Below are 12,243 nucleotides of genomic sequence, written 5' to 3'. Positions count from 1 at the left end.
CGTGTGCCTTGGCAGTCTTTCTTTAAGACACTGCACAACCACCCAGACTCATTCATTGTAAGCAGAATAGCATTTACTCAACATAAATTCTAAATCTAGGTAGATATTACACAAATCGTGAATCCAGGTCACCCAGTAGCTTTGCTAGAAAACCTGATGAATCTAAAAGGCTTTCAGAGCGAGCACATATCTAACTAATTAACTTCTCAATATTTGCAGTAGGAGGGTTGTTCTGTTTGGTTATCACCTTGTTTTCAATTTAAGGCAAATCTTTTTTCTTCATTTAGCACACTCCAATTCAAGTAAAGTATTTAATGGACGTGAAATCCATTTCCTTGACAATATTAGAACACTTTGCAGTTTGAGGTTTCCTGTTGGTTTTCCTCGACTAAATGCAAAAGAACTGCAGCGAAGTGTCATCGTGATAGTAGTGCACTTATCCCGCTTCAATGGCACCTTTATTATAATGGTTGTTATAACTTGACTAAGTGACGGAGACAAATGATGCATGAGTGACTTTTCTCTTATCTCTGAGATGGAAGAAAAAAGTGGTGGTTTTTCCAGTGACGGATCAGATTTGTGCTCCAAAAAGGCTTTGATCTTAAGGCTTTCTGACTTTAATCTGAGCAGACCACACACACACATTCACACTCACACACATCTTTTCATGAAGCAAAAAACTAAATGGACTTCATTCATTTCCAGCCGTCTGTTTGTGGTTTTAGGAAAAGTCGGTGCAGAGAGAGAGCTTAAGTGAACTCTTGCAAAGAAAACTTTGGTTGATAAATAACAAAACATGGTCTACAAAAAGGAAAATAAAACCACGCTCATCTGTTTTCATTTATGCACAAATTGTGGTGAGTCAGACTGTACTATAACTCTGGGACTCTGCTTTTCATGCCTTTTGAAGTTGATGTCATGAAGGTTGCGTTTATAAATAAATATATATTCAGATTTCTGAATAAAAATGACTAAATGCGAGAAAGAAAAGGACAACAAAGCTAAAATGTTAAACTGAGAAGCTCAGTTCAACATTCTTTAGGCTCCCTTGGTTTTACTATTAATATATAACACAAACAAAATAGCACCACCGGGATAGAGAGAAGCCTCTTATCTTTTACAGTGATGTCAAGATTGATACTCTGCGGGTGGAGAAGATTTAAAGGTCACACAATTAGAACAGGTTGCAGCACTACTTTCTAAAAATACTTTGAGGTAGTTATTTCAACTACTTATCATATGTTGAGAACTTTTTTATTTAACATGGTGAGGAACACACAATTAACATGTTCTGATTCGTTCATAGTTTCACTGCTTTGTGCTATAACACACTGAAATGTACACCAAAAGACTCTCTGACATCCCTTGCCTTTTGTTTGAACCAATGCTTAAGGGGGCCTTATTATGCGTTTCGGGCCCTTTCCTGTAGTGTGTTATAGCCTTTTGTGCATGTGAATGGTCTGCAAAGCCTAAAATCCCAAAGTTCCCGACAGAGGGAGTTTCTCTCCCACGCACTCCCCCCCCTGCCTGAAACTCCTTGATTGAATTCCTTTGTTTACTTCCGTTACATAGTGACATCACTCTTGCTTCTATTGGCCAACGCTCCAACACATTGTACGTGATAGGGAGATGGCTAAGGGGCGGGACATCTCCAAGCGGTTAAACAATTACAACAGAGCCGGGCCAACTAACCAATCAGAGCAGACTCTCGTTACAAGCAGAGGGTGAAAAGACCACCCAGGCAGTATGATAAAAACAAATACCTTTTTGAACAATAAAGCATGCACACATGTCACTAGAGACACAAACATCAAATATGAGCATCATAGAGCCCCTTTGAAGACTACCCATGGTAACAACCATCGTGTTAATGGCCTCCAAGATTAGAATTACATCTACGTATAGTCTTCACTTCTGTTACATTATTCATGTTCTTCTGTCAGTTGCTAGTTTTAGTGTCCTCTGCTTTGTGCCATATGAGGCTTTACTTTGTAGCCGCACAACAAAGAAAGCTCCTATGCTTTGTATGAGCTCTGCCTCAGACTCTGATTGACTTTTCTGAAACAAAAGCTGATATACAAAAAGGGGGAGGGAAATGCAATAAGATGAGAAACACCATAGCTAGCATGATGCAAATGAGGCAACTGTTACTCCAAGATGAGTTTTGCAAATCCCAGCATGCATTAGCCTGCAGGGCACAACACCCTGGACAGGTGTAGAAATATTTACTTGATATTTTATTCATAAACTCTCACTATCCTTATGGAGAAACAAGATTAAATTGAAAAGCAATTTAAGCTGCCTAATATAGTAGACCATTTCTCTTATAAGGTCATCACTGTTGTTGACTGGGGAAAAACATTATTTACATCTCATAATTGGTGACACAAGCCGATGGTGAAAGTGAACGGACAGAAAGATGGTTCATGTGTAAATGAGAAACCTCTTGGAAAAAAGCACCAAACAAACACACATTTTTAAAAAAACATTTTGGCCACCGTCTTTTTTTGTGTAAGAAAATGTGCCATTTGCAGGGTACTTCAAGATTTCACTGGTGATGTTTGACTATGTTCACCAGCAAAGCTGTTCCCTTTAAGTACAGATATTAGTTCAGGTGGAGCACCTGTGTATCTCTGCTAGATTGTAAACTCAGACCAAAAGTTGCAGCGCAGAAGAAAACACTGAGAAACATCTCTTTGTCTTTAGGGCCATCTCCTTTCTGTTCATAATGCAATTCATTAGAAAACCATTCTTAAATTAATCAGCACCTTGGCCCTGGTTGAAATTAAGCTCATTGATTGAGTGTTTGTACACAACACACACACATGCAGAGACTACAGTGCACTCAAAGACAACACAATGGATTTTGTGAATAACAGATCAATGTGCGAGCGAGAGTCAAAGGCATGTGAGTTTTGATTGGCGGGCCTGTTGGCATGGTGAAAGGCAAGCGTATGTACAATTTCCACCAATTCAGCTTCCTGGTTTTATCCGTGTGACCTCCAAAAAGTCCAGACAAGCAGAGCCGCGGGTTACAGAAAGCTAATCAAAAACAGCAAAGACCAAACAAGGCTACCTCTTTTCAGACTTTCTCAAAAATAACAGGATTATAGTTTATCTCTCACCAGCAGTTATTTGATGCTGGAAGCATTTAAATTGCATTCCATCAAGAACTTACAACCAGATAAAGTGAGCCTCTGAGATTTAAGGTAGAGCCTGTATAGCACAACACAGAATAGTATTGAAGCGTTATTGAAAAAACAGGGATGACAGGTTTCTTTTTATTTGCTGTCATGGTGTTACTGTGGTGAGGCAGCAGTGTCAATACCTGAAGTCAGACCAGTTATTTTCCTCTTCTTGCTGTTTTCAGCAGTGTTTTCCAGGGAAGGAGGCTCAGTCAGCGGCCCGTTGGAGCTGCCGAAGTGGAGAGGGTCGTTGCCGGTCGTGGGGTCAAAGGGCAGAGCGCTGAGCCCTAAAAAAAGACAACAACAACCATGTTTATTAAATAAAACTGCGGAATACAATCAGCCATGGTCACACACATTAACTTCAAGGTGGAATAAAATGTTGCTTTCCCACAGTACAAAAATAACCATTATTTTACAGTTTCTGCTTAGCTGTTTGATCAATAGCATTGACTTGTCAAATTCTCTGTATGCTGCAATTTTCGCCGTCTTTAATCTGACCGCCATCCACTGGTTGTTCATTTTCTTCTTACAGGCTTGCAACTAGATTGAATTTAATATATTGGCTGCCTTGCTTCAAGACATCATTAACTTTAATGGGAAAAACAAACCTGGTAGATGTCTTTTTCTCTAGGAAAAACCTTCTTAACTGAGCAAAATTGAGTATTCATTGTTTTTGCATTAGACCTTTGCTCCATATAAAATCTATTTAAAAAAAAATCATAGACAAAGAATGATAAAATTGACATAATGTGAATATATCTGATTCAAAGTAATTTGACAGTGTTGACACTTCTCTACCAGAAATAACCGAAAACGTTCCTCAAAACATGAAAGAAGTGGAGATGTAATGAGAAACAGAGAAAAAAACAACAACCAAAAAAAGGCCAAAGAGGCTCTGAATCCAAAACAAATATTTCTGTCTTTAGATGCTGGAGAAAAAATATAATACAAATATTTTGGTGGGCAGACTGTCTACACATACTATGACTCATCGATATACAAACGAGTCTGGGATTTAATGCAAATCAACCAAGTCTGCATAATGGTTTGAATACTTTAATATACACCTGCTCATTTTCTATCTATTCTGTTCCTTTAAGAGACTTAATAGACTTGCACTCATCTATTGATGGTCAAAACAGTCATGTGTAGATGTTATTTCCAAACACTAAAGACTGACAAGAAAATCTGATCAAAAATTCTGCTATTTTATTCAATGTATTATGTCATATCCTGATTCACACATTTCTGCATGTCTCATTTTTTCAATATATAACTCAGACATATCTTCTTTCCCTCCTAACATGTTTTTATTTTTCGGTGAGTAGATTGTTGAATTATTTATATTCCTCATGTCAAACATACTGTAATGAAATTATATTGACTATTATTGGACAGGTGATGTATCCCTGCACCGTTCTTCCAAAAGTTGCATAATTTATGTAATCGTGGCATTGCAATGAAAGGTCAAAATTATTCATTCAAATGTAACCTTTCAGCTTCCCTTTGACATTAACATCTATCTCTCGGGTGGCGTTTTTTTTATTATCCAATAACATAAAAGTCTTGATTTCTACTAAGTTTCTACTAAATGAACCATTTGGAACATTAAGAATAAATGATCAGCAGCTGATGTTTGTGTTCTACCAAATTTCCTTTTCAATGTCAAAGAATTAAACAATAAAGAAGAAGAAAATAATTCAATGTTTAGAGTTTTTACGAGGATCCAGTGTCATCTTGCAACGATTAATAGACTTTTGTGAAAATTGGTAAAAAAATAAACAAACTAGTGTGTATTGAAATGCAGTGTTTCCCACAGAATTGGATTCTATTGGCGGGGGCAACACCCCCACCCCCCCTTTCAAATAAGAAAATACATGCGAGTTCATGGCTACTGTAGACAACGTTCTTGTCACTCTGTGTTGCATTGTTAATGAGTGAAATACACCGGAGTTGAGGATCTGTGGGGTTTATTCTCCCAAAAATATAATTTACAATTTGGCTAAGTGCCTTAGTCAAGGGCACACTAGTAGTGGTGTTCCAGGCGGGATTTGAACTCGCAACCTTCCGATCATCAGCCCAACTCACTATCCAGATTAGACCACCAAAATAAGTAAATCAATATATGGGAAACACTGATATGGTGACTGGATTTGATACAGCTCTGATTTGTAGAACTACACCAACATACAAAGTGAAATTAGGTTTGTTTTCTTTCCTCAGTGTGAGAACAATACTCTGTGGTTGTTTTTCCCTTGCAAGAGTGTTTTCTTTTAGTGTGAATTTAGTGGTGCTACAATACATGCAGACTTTTCAGCAAATATAACAAAATGTTTCTTTAAATGTACATTTAAATTAATCTTTAAGGCATATTGCATTTGCTAATGTATTCATCCATTTAGGAACAAAAATGCATGGTTTGTAAATCAGGGTCATAAACCACATATCGGGTCCAAAAACCTTTTTTCTGAAAAATGTGCCAAATGCATATTTTTTATTTGTAGATTACATTGTTTAACTTAGCTATATACAATGCTCTCTATCCTGTTTTCATCTGTGTAACTGCACATCAGGATGCAGAGAAAGGTGCCAGCAGACGTTGACGTGAGATTGGCTTCATGCATTTATGGATACGGCTCAGCCTCTAGATCACAGTTATGTCTCATTCTATATATTGGACAAGAACAGGCCCATAATGTGTTTACAAGGGATTTTAATAGCTACCTTCATTCAGCTGCACCTCTTCCCCATTCACTATTAGACAAGGATAGATGGAGCCTTGGCTTTTCACCAGTCTGTCTTTTTGTTTCACTGTGGACTCCTCCTCTATCTCTATGTATGTGTGGCATGTTTTTATGTGAGTATATATATGTCTATGTGTCTATGTATCCATCAATCCATCCATCCGAGCAACGTTCAATACTGGCCACTCAGCTCCTCTAATCTACTTCAAAATCAAAAGAACGTTTCGTAACGGGCTGAATGTAGAGTCCAGTTCTTGTTTGTTTCTACATGGAGTGGAATCAATCGAAAATTAAGTTATTTTAGAAGACCAGTAGGTAGGTGAGTGCATTTGAGCAACAACTGTGTACAGGTAGCTACTTCAGATGTACACAAAGATGCTCACTTTACAAGTTCAAGTAAAGAGAAGCATCAAATCGTCAAAACAAAATAAGCTCAAATTCAGGAAAGTTGAGTAGACTCCATCCTTTCAGCTGTAACATTTCCATCAAACCAGCTAAAAAGGAGACAGGATAAACTCAAGAAAAGGGATTTGAGTAAATTAAAGACAGCCATGTGTGCGCCTCCTCTAATTACAGCTATGAAACAAACTAGAATACTTTTATTTGCATTTAGATAAGAGCTGGTCTCAGCAGACTGAATCAAGGCCTGTTTTCATGGCAAAATTATCCCCAAAATTGAAGTACACTACCTAAGCATAAACAACATCACAGCTGTTCACTTAACTTCCAATTTAGTGCATAAACACACCATTTAGGAGAAAATGAACAGATCAAAGTCTTATAATGAAATACCTTCATCTTCGCAGCTATTTACATTCTAAAAGTAACCTGAGAACAGTCTGTTATCTCGAGTCTGTGACACATCAAACATGTTTACCTTCAGTCCCCCCTGTAAACACAGTTCTTTAAATTACCAGTATTGCTTCCCTTTATGGAAAACAGAATCCTTATCAAAGCCTGTCTCTGACACTGCATATGAATGCAAATACGAGTATTCACAGATGCTTGAGCCTGATTTCCCCCCTAAAAAGTCCTCGAGCTGTATATGTAACGCAACTGTCTGGGGTTACATCAAACACACTGACGCACACACTCCCTGAAAGCATCTCTTTCCTGAGACGTCTGGAGCCCATCAACATCCATCTGCCTGAGACTTCTCACTTTCTCTCTGGTGCCGCATGACAGACCGAGCAAAGTGTCAGTTAATCTTCTGTTGCTGATTTGATATTACTGCCGTCAGCCTACAAACTGATCTTTGTCAACGTTTTATCCAAGACATTCAAAAGTATGAAGAAAGGCAACATGAGGGCCAAAAGATCAGTCTGTGAAACCGAGAAAGGAAGAGGGAGTAGGTGTGTACACAGGTGCGCTGATTCTCAAAGCATGAAGCGATGTGTGCCCCACCCTAATGTGTCATTCAACCATTCCCTTGCCAATCTAGACAACCTCAGTAAATGTGGTGCTTTTTAGCTGTTATTTGTACGGTTGTGCTGTTTTGAGGGCATTGTGTGGTTGTGTTTTTACAGAGCTACCATCTGTATTCCTTCTCTCCATCTGTCCAGGCAGATGGATATGTGCTTTTTTCCCTCCAAAAGCCTTAACCTTAGCTTCCTTGTGCCACTATGACTGGAGGTGGTCAGACACATTCTGAAGGGAAACACAAACAATGTAAGAGGTCAAGATGAGTTATGGTGTTTAGTGGCCAAATGATAAATTATGCAGTAATATTGCCAGCAATTAGCAATTTCTGGAAATGCTAGACCCATCCAAGTGTTTTTATGCCACATATGGTATGCACAACATTATAAATGTCGACTATAAATGTCAAGTACTGACAGAGATTCCCTGATTTAAACCTCACGTGAACATGTTGGAGTTCCTTGAGGCAGAAAATATCACATTTGATGAATAATTAATGCAGCCGTGTAAAGACTATGTCCATTTACTTTAATGTGCTCTCTGATATAGCTCTCATATATTTTTACATTCTAAAAGCCTGCACCCCCACCAATGGAAATACACCTGATTCACATTTTATTTTACGAAAGTTCCCCTGAAGCTGCTATAATCGATATTCCCCAGTGTTGATAATGGATCAGAAGTGAAACGTAATGTTCTTTGAAAGAGGTTGCTTTCAGTGCCAAAACCAAAAAATAACTATGGATTTCCCTTCAGCGCTACAGATTGTTTTAGAATCTTTAAGCTTAATGTTATGGTTTTCCTATAGTTCGCCTGCGGTTTTCCTATTTTGGTTCAAGTTTTAATGCATATTTAACTAAACTACCCTAACTTTAAATTAACTTCATTCATATTCAAAAAGGGACTTTAAGGAAATTACTATGGTTTTGCCATTTTATTTGAGTGCTGGGGTCGGGAGCAAAATGTCAGGTTTTCTTGTGGCCAGAATTACAAACTTGTGACAACACAGACCAGTGAGACACTAGGGTGTACCATAATGTGTCTTATTTAATATATATATATATATATATCTATACCTAGTTTTTTGAGGGAAATTATTAGTTGAATACTTCATGGAAAGCTGAGTAAAACATGTCAATATAAGAAAAATAATCAAATGAAAATCTCAGAATGTGCAATGAACATTTCCGAATATTGAATGAAATCTAGAAATAAGGAAAGAGATTGAGACTGAATGGATACATTCAGCAAGAAATTACATCCTTTAATCCTTATCAGCTTTGCACTTCTGGGCACAAAAACCTCCTCTTTACTATTTGTGTGCCACATTTCTTGACACTATCTTTCCGCATGCAGGCAGACATGTATTTACTGCAGGGAGACACACTAAACCCAATACGAGAGAGATGACATAAAGAAAACCACCAATCATTAAAAAATACCATGTAATACTAACCCTAATCTAAACTGGCTAATGGGTAGGGAACAACAGGACAATGTCTGCTGAAAATGATACCACCTTTATACCAGTAAAATGAGTCAATGCTAGAATAAACACAGAAACAAACTGTTTTAAAAAGTAATTTAAAACATAAAATATGAAGAACTCCAGCCATGCCTTGGTCTTAACGTGTGAGTTGAGAAACAAGCAAGGATAAACAGCCATGCTAGCAGCTCTATGAGGCTAACTTCCATTAGCACTGTTAATAGGTCATTAACTAAAATTATGGACAAATATACATTTGCTAGGCATTTAAACTATCCTATTTGGTGCTACTTTTCACATTAGACCATTACAACGAGCACTTATCTTGGTATCGGTGCTGTTGGTAGCAGCCCAGACATCCTTCTCTCAAGCCAGTTGCTCCTGGGAGACCCCAAGGCTTTCAAGGCCAGATGGAATATGCTATCCCAGCAGCATGCTCTGGGTCTGCCTCGAGCCTGTGCCCAGTTGGATGTGTCTAGATGCATGAAATCCCTCAATGTTCTCCTTTCATCATGAAAAAGCATCGGAATAATGTCCCCTCGGATGTCTGAGATTTTTAGGAAAATTTCCCAGCCCAGAGACACTGCGAGGGAAGCTTGATTTGGCTGCCTATATCCGCAATTTCCTTCTTTTGGTCACTACCTAAAGCTTGCGACCATAGGTGGAAAAGCAGACCAACCACCACCAACACATCCGTCAGTCTTGCACAAAATCTAAACCTCACTCAAAAAAGAAAAAAAAGACAATGTGATCCATGAACTCCTTCAGTATGGTCAACAACTCGTTCCGAAACAAGAGTGATGAGTCCACGGTTTCCTGGCAGTAACTTGGCCCTATAGGCTTTGAGGTCATCCTAACCACTTTACACAACTGCTACACACCAAATGCAAATCATATGCTGTTTCCAGGTTGTACTGTAAGTGTTTCCTGCTTTGCTTGATTCATAGTGTCTATGCAAAACGTTGCATTGTTGGTCGGACCAAATGAGCAATTTGCATCTGTCCCCTTAGGGCCCTGACAAATTGTCATTGGATTATTTTTACAATTCTTGACATTTTATAAATACAACTATGAGAAACTAATTTAGTAAGAACTATATTCATTAAATAAAACTTTTCCAAAACCAGGGTGCTATCATAAAGTACGATGATGACTTGATATAAAATCAACAAAACATAGCATAGTATTAAATTGCTTTGATGACTAATTTGGGACACAATGTCCAACTGCAGTCATTTCACGTTCCATTCTCTCTAAGCGTAGCTGGAGAGGTTTATTCTACTAACTAGGGCTGAACGATATATCGTTATCGTATCGATATCTCGATATGAACATTCAAGAAATCAATATAAAAAAAGCAATGGTATAAACGATATATATATATTTTTTTTTATATTTATTTGAATAGGGACAATGCACATTAATGAACATCAGTATAAAAACAAATGTAAATATGCCGGATTATAGCTNAGTTCCAAGCCAAAACACCTAATTTAGTGCCAAAAAATAAATCCTCCTCTATTATTTGGAGGTATTTTGGGTTTAGAAAGGAGGATGTCGACCAGAGCGAGGTGTTGTGCAGGTCTTGCTTGGCGAAAATTGCGACGAAGAAAGGGAACACAACAAACATGTTTCACCACTTGAAACAACACCACCGTGTGCTGCATGATGAGTGTATGACTCTTTTGTTTTATGATGTTTTTATTTTTCTGAAAAATGCTTGGTTTTCACCGAACCCGTGGTCATATCGTATCGTATCGATATCGAGATATCTGGCATGAATATCGAGATATGACATTTTGTCCATATCGTTCAGCCCTACTACTAACCATGTCGATTTTTTTCAAATCTGGGAACTGAATGTTTTTGGGCGCGCAATAAATCAAATAGCACCGGAACAGTGTCAGTTCATTATAATATTAAACCAGGTTATCTGTTATTCTTTTCTACTCTTTAAAATAATACAAAAAAATTGCACCATTGCACAATGTTCTCTGCAGCACAATTTGTCTGCTTGGTGAATCCTTCCTTCTGGAGTAAATTAACTGTAGGAGAAACACAGATTGTGTAATGTGTTGTAAAAATATAAACCACTTTAACAGCAGAGAATTGATACACATTAGCAGGTGAAGTCATGCATCTGGAAGACTGTGTCCAAGAGACAGAGGGAGTCAAGCCAGCCATATAAAAATATGAGTGTGCTCATCCATCTGGAGCAGATAAAGGGCTATTCATATAAAATATTTACATGTCAATGAGGGAATTTGGTTTTCTTTTAATACCTAACTTCCCATTTTATTTCCTGTGCTTATTTGTTCATGCAGCTCAAAGGATTTGACTGCTATGATAATATAAAATATCAGGGACAGTGAAGGAATTTGAATTAATGCTTGACTTCTCCACACTGGTGTTGGAAAATATGAGAAAGAACATGCTTTATGCATCCCCAATCTTCATAAATATACTCTACGAATACACTTAAACACAATTCAATCACTACATACATTGTTATAGTAGGCACAAAGATAATTATATGTTTAGCCATACAGGCACGTACCAGGAGGCGATGCTGAGAGATAAAAGACCTGTCAACACATATATCATATTTTTAGAGTTTCTATGTAATGAAAATAGTGAATAATGCACAGCAGTCAGAAAACGGATCCAAAGCAACCAAGTCTTTTTCAGCTTACATTACTCTCAAAAGAGACACGTGTTTAGAAGGTTAGAGCTTATATTTGGCATTTATATTTAAGTAAATTATAGATTCCTTCAACATTTACATGTATCTTTCTAACTTTTCAGAAAATCATTAGTCATATCACTTTAAAGCAGTAGAGGAAATGAATGCATTTGCTTATCTATTGAGATAGAAAAGGCTATTTGAATTTCACAAAGGGATCTAATGACAGAATATTACCTTTAGGCTGTCACTGCTGGGACAATGCTTCAGGTCAGTCCTTTATTTGAAAAAGGGCAATGAATTAACCTCATTAAGTTGATATTTAATCAGTCAATTGTCAGTAAGCTTTTATATTCAATAAGTCCTTGGAGGGGTCATGACCTTTAATAGAGAATCTGAAAGGAAACTCAGCCATCTGTGACCTTTCTGTCATCACTTGAATTAGCCGCTTCCTGCCTATTCAACAAAGACATCCAGGCAATGGGTGACAGAGCCAATGACAGTCATGCTTTTTACAAAAATGGAATCCGTCAAAGACGCCGTAAGTCACACCCGGTCACAGCTGGGGGTTCAGGGTGCAACGTGCAACCACTCACATTAATCTACTGGCTGATAACCCATTTCCACATTGGATGCCATTGGTCATATTCAAGTATATGACACATTTCTCGTATCATCAAGCGCTGTGATAGCTCCAATATTAGCTTCCTGCCACCACTAGAA

This window comes from Notothenia coriiceps, unplaced genomic scaffold, assembly GCF_000735185.1.
Source record: "Notothenia coriiceps isolate Sejong01 unplaced genomic scaffold, NC01 NC01_scaffold00029160, whole genome shotgun sequence".
Classification (NCBI taxonomy): Eukaryota; Metazoa; Chordata; class Actinopteri; order Perciformes; family Nototheniidae; genus Notothenia; species Notothenia coriiceps.
This window is presented reverse-complemented; position numbering follows the sequence as displayed.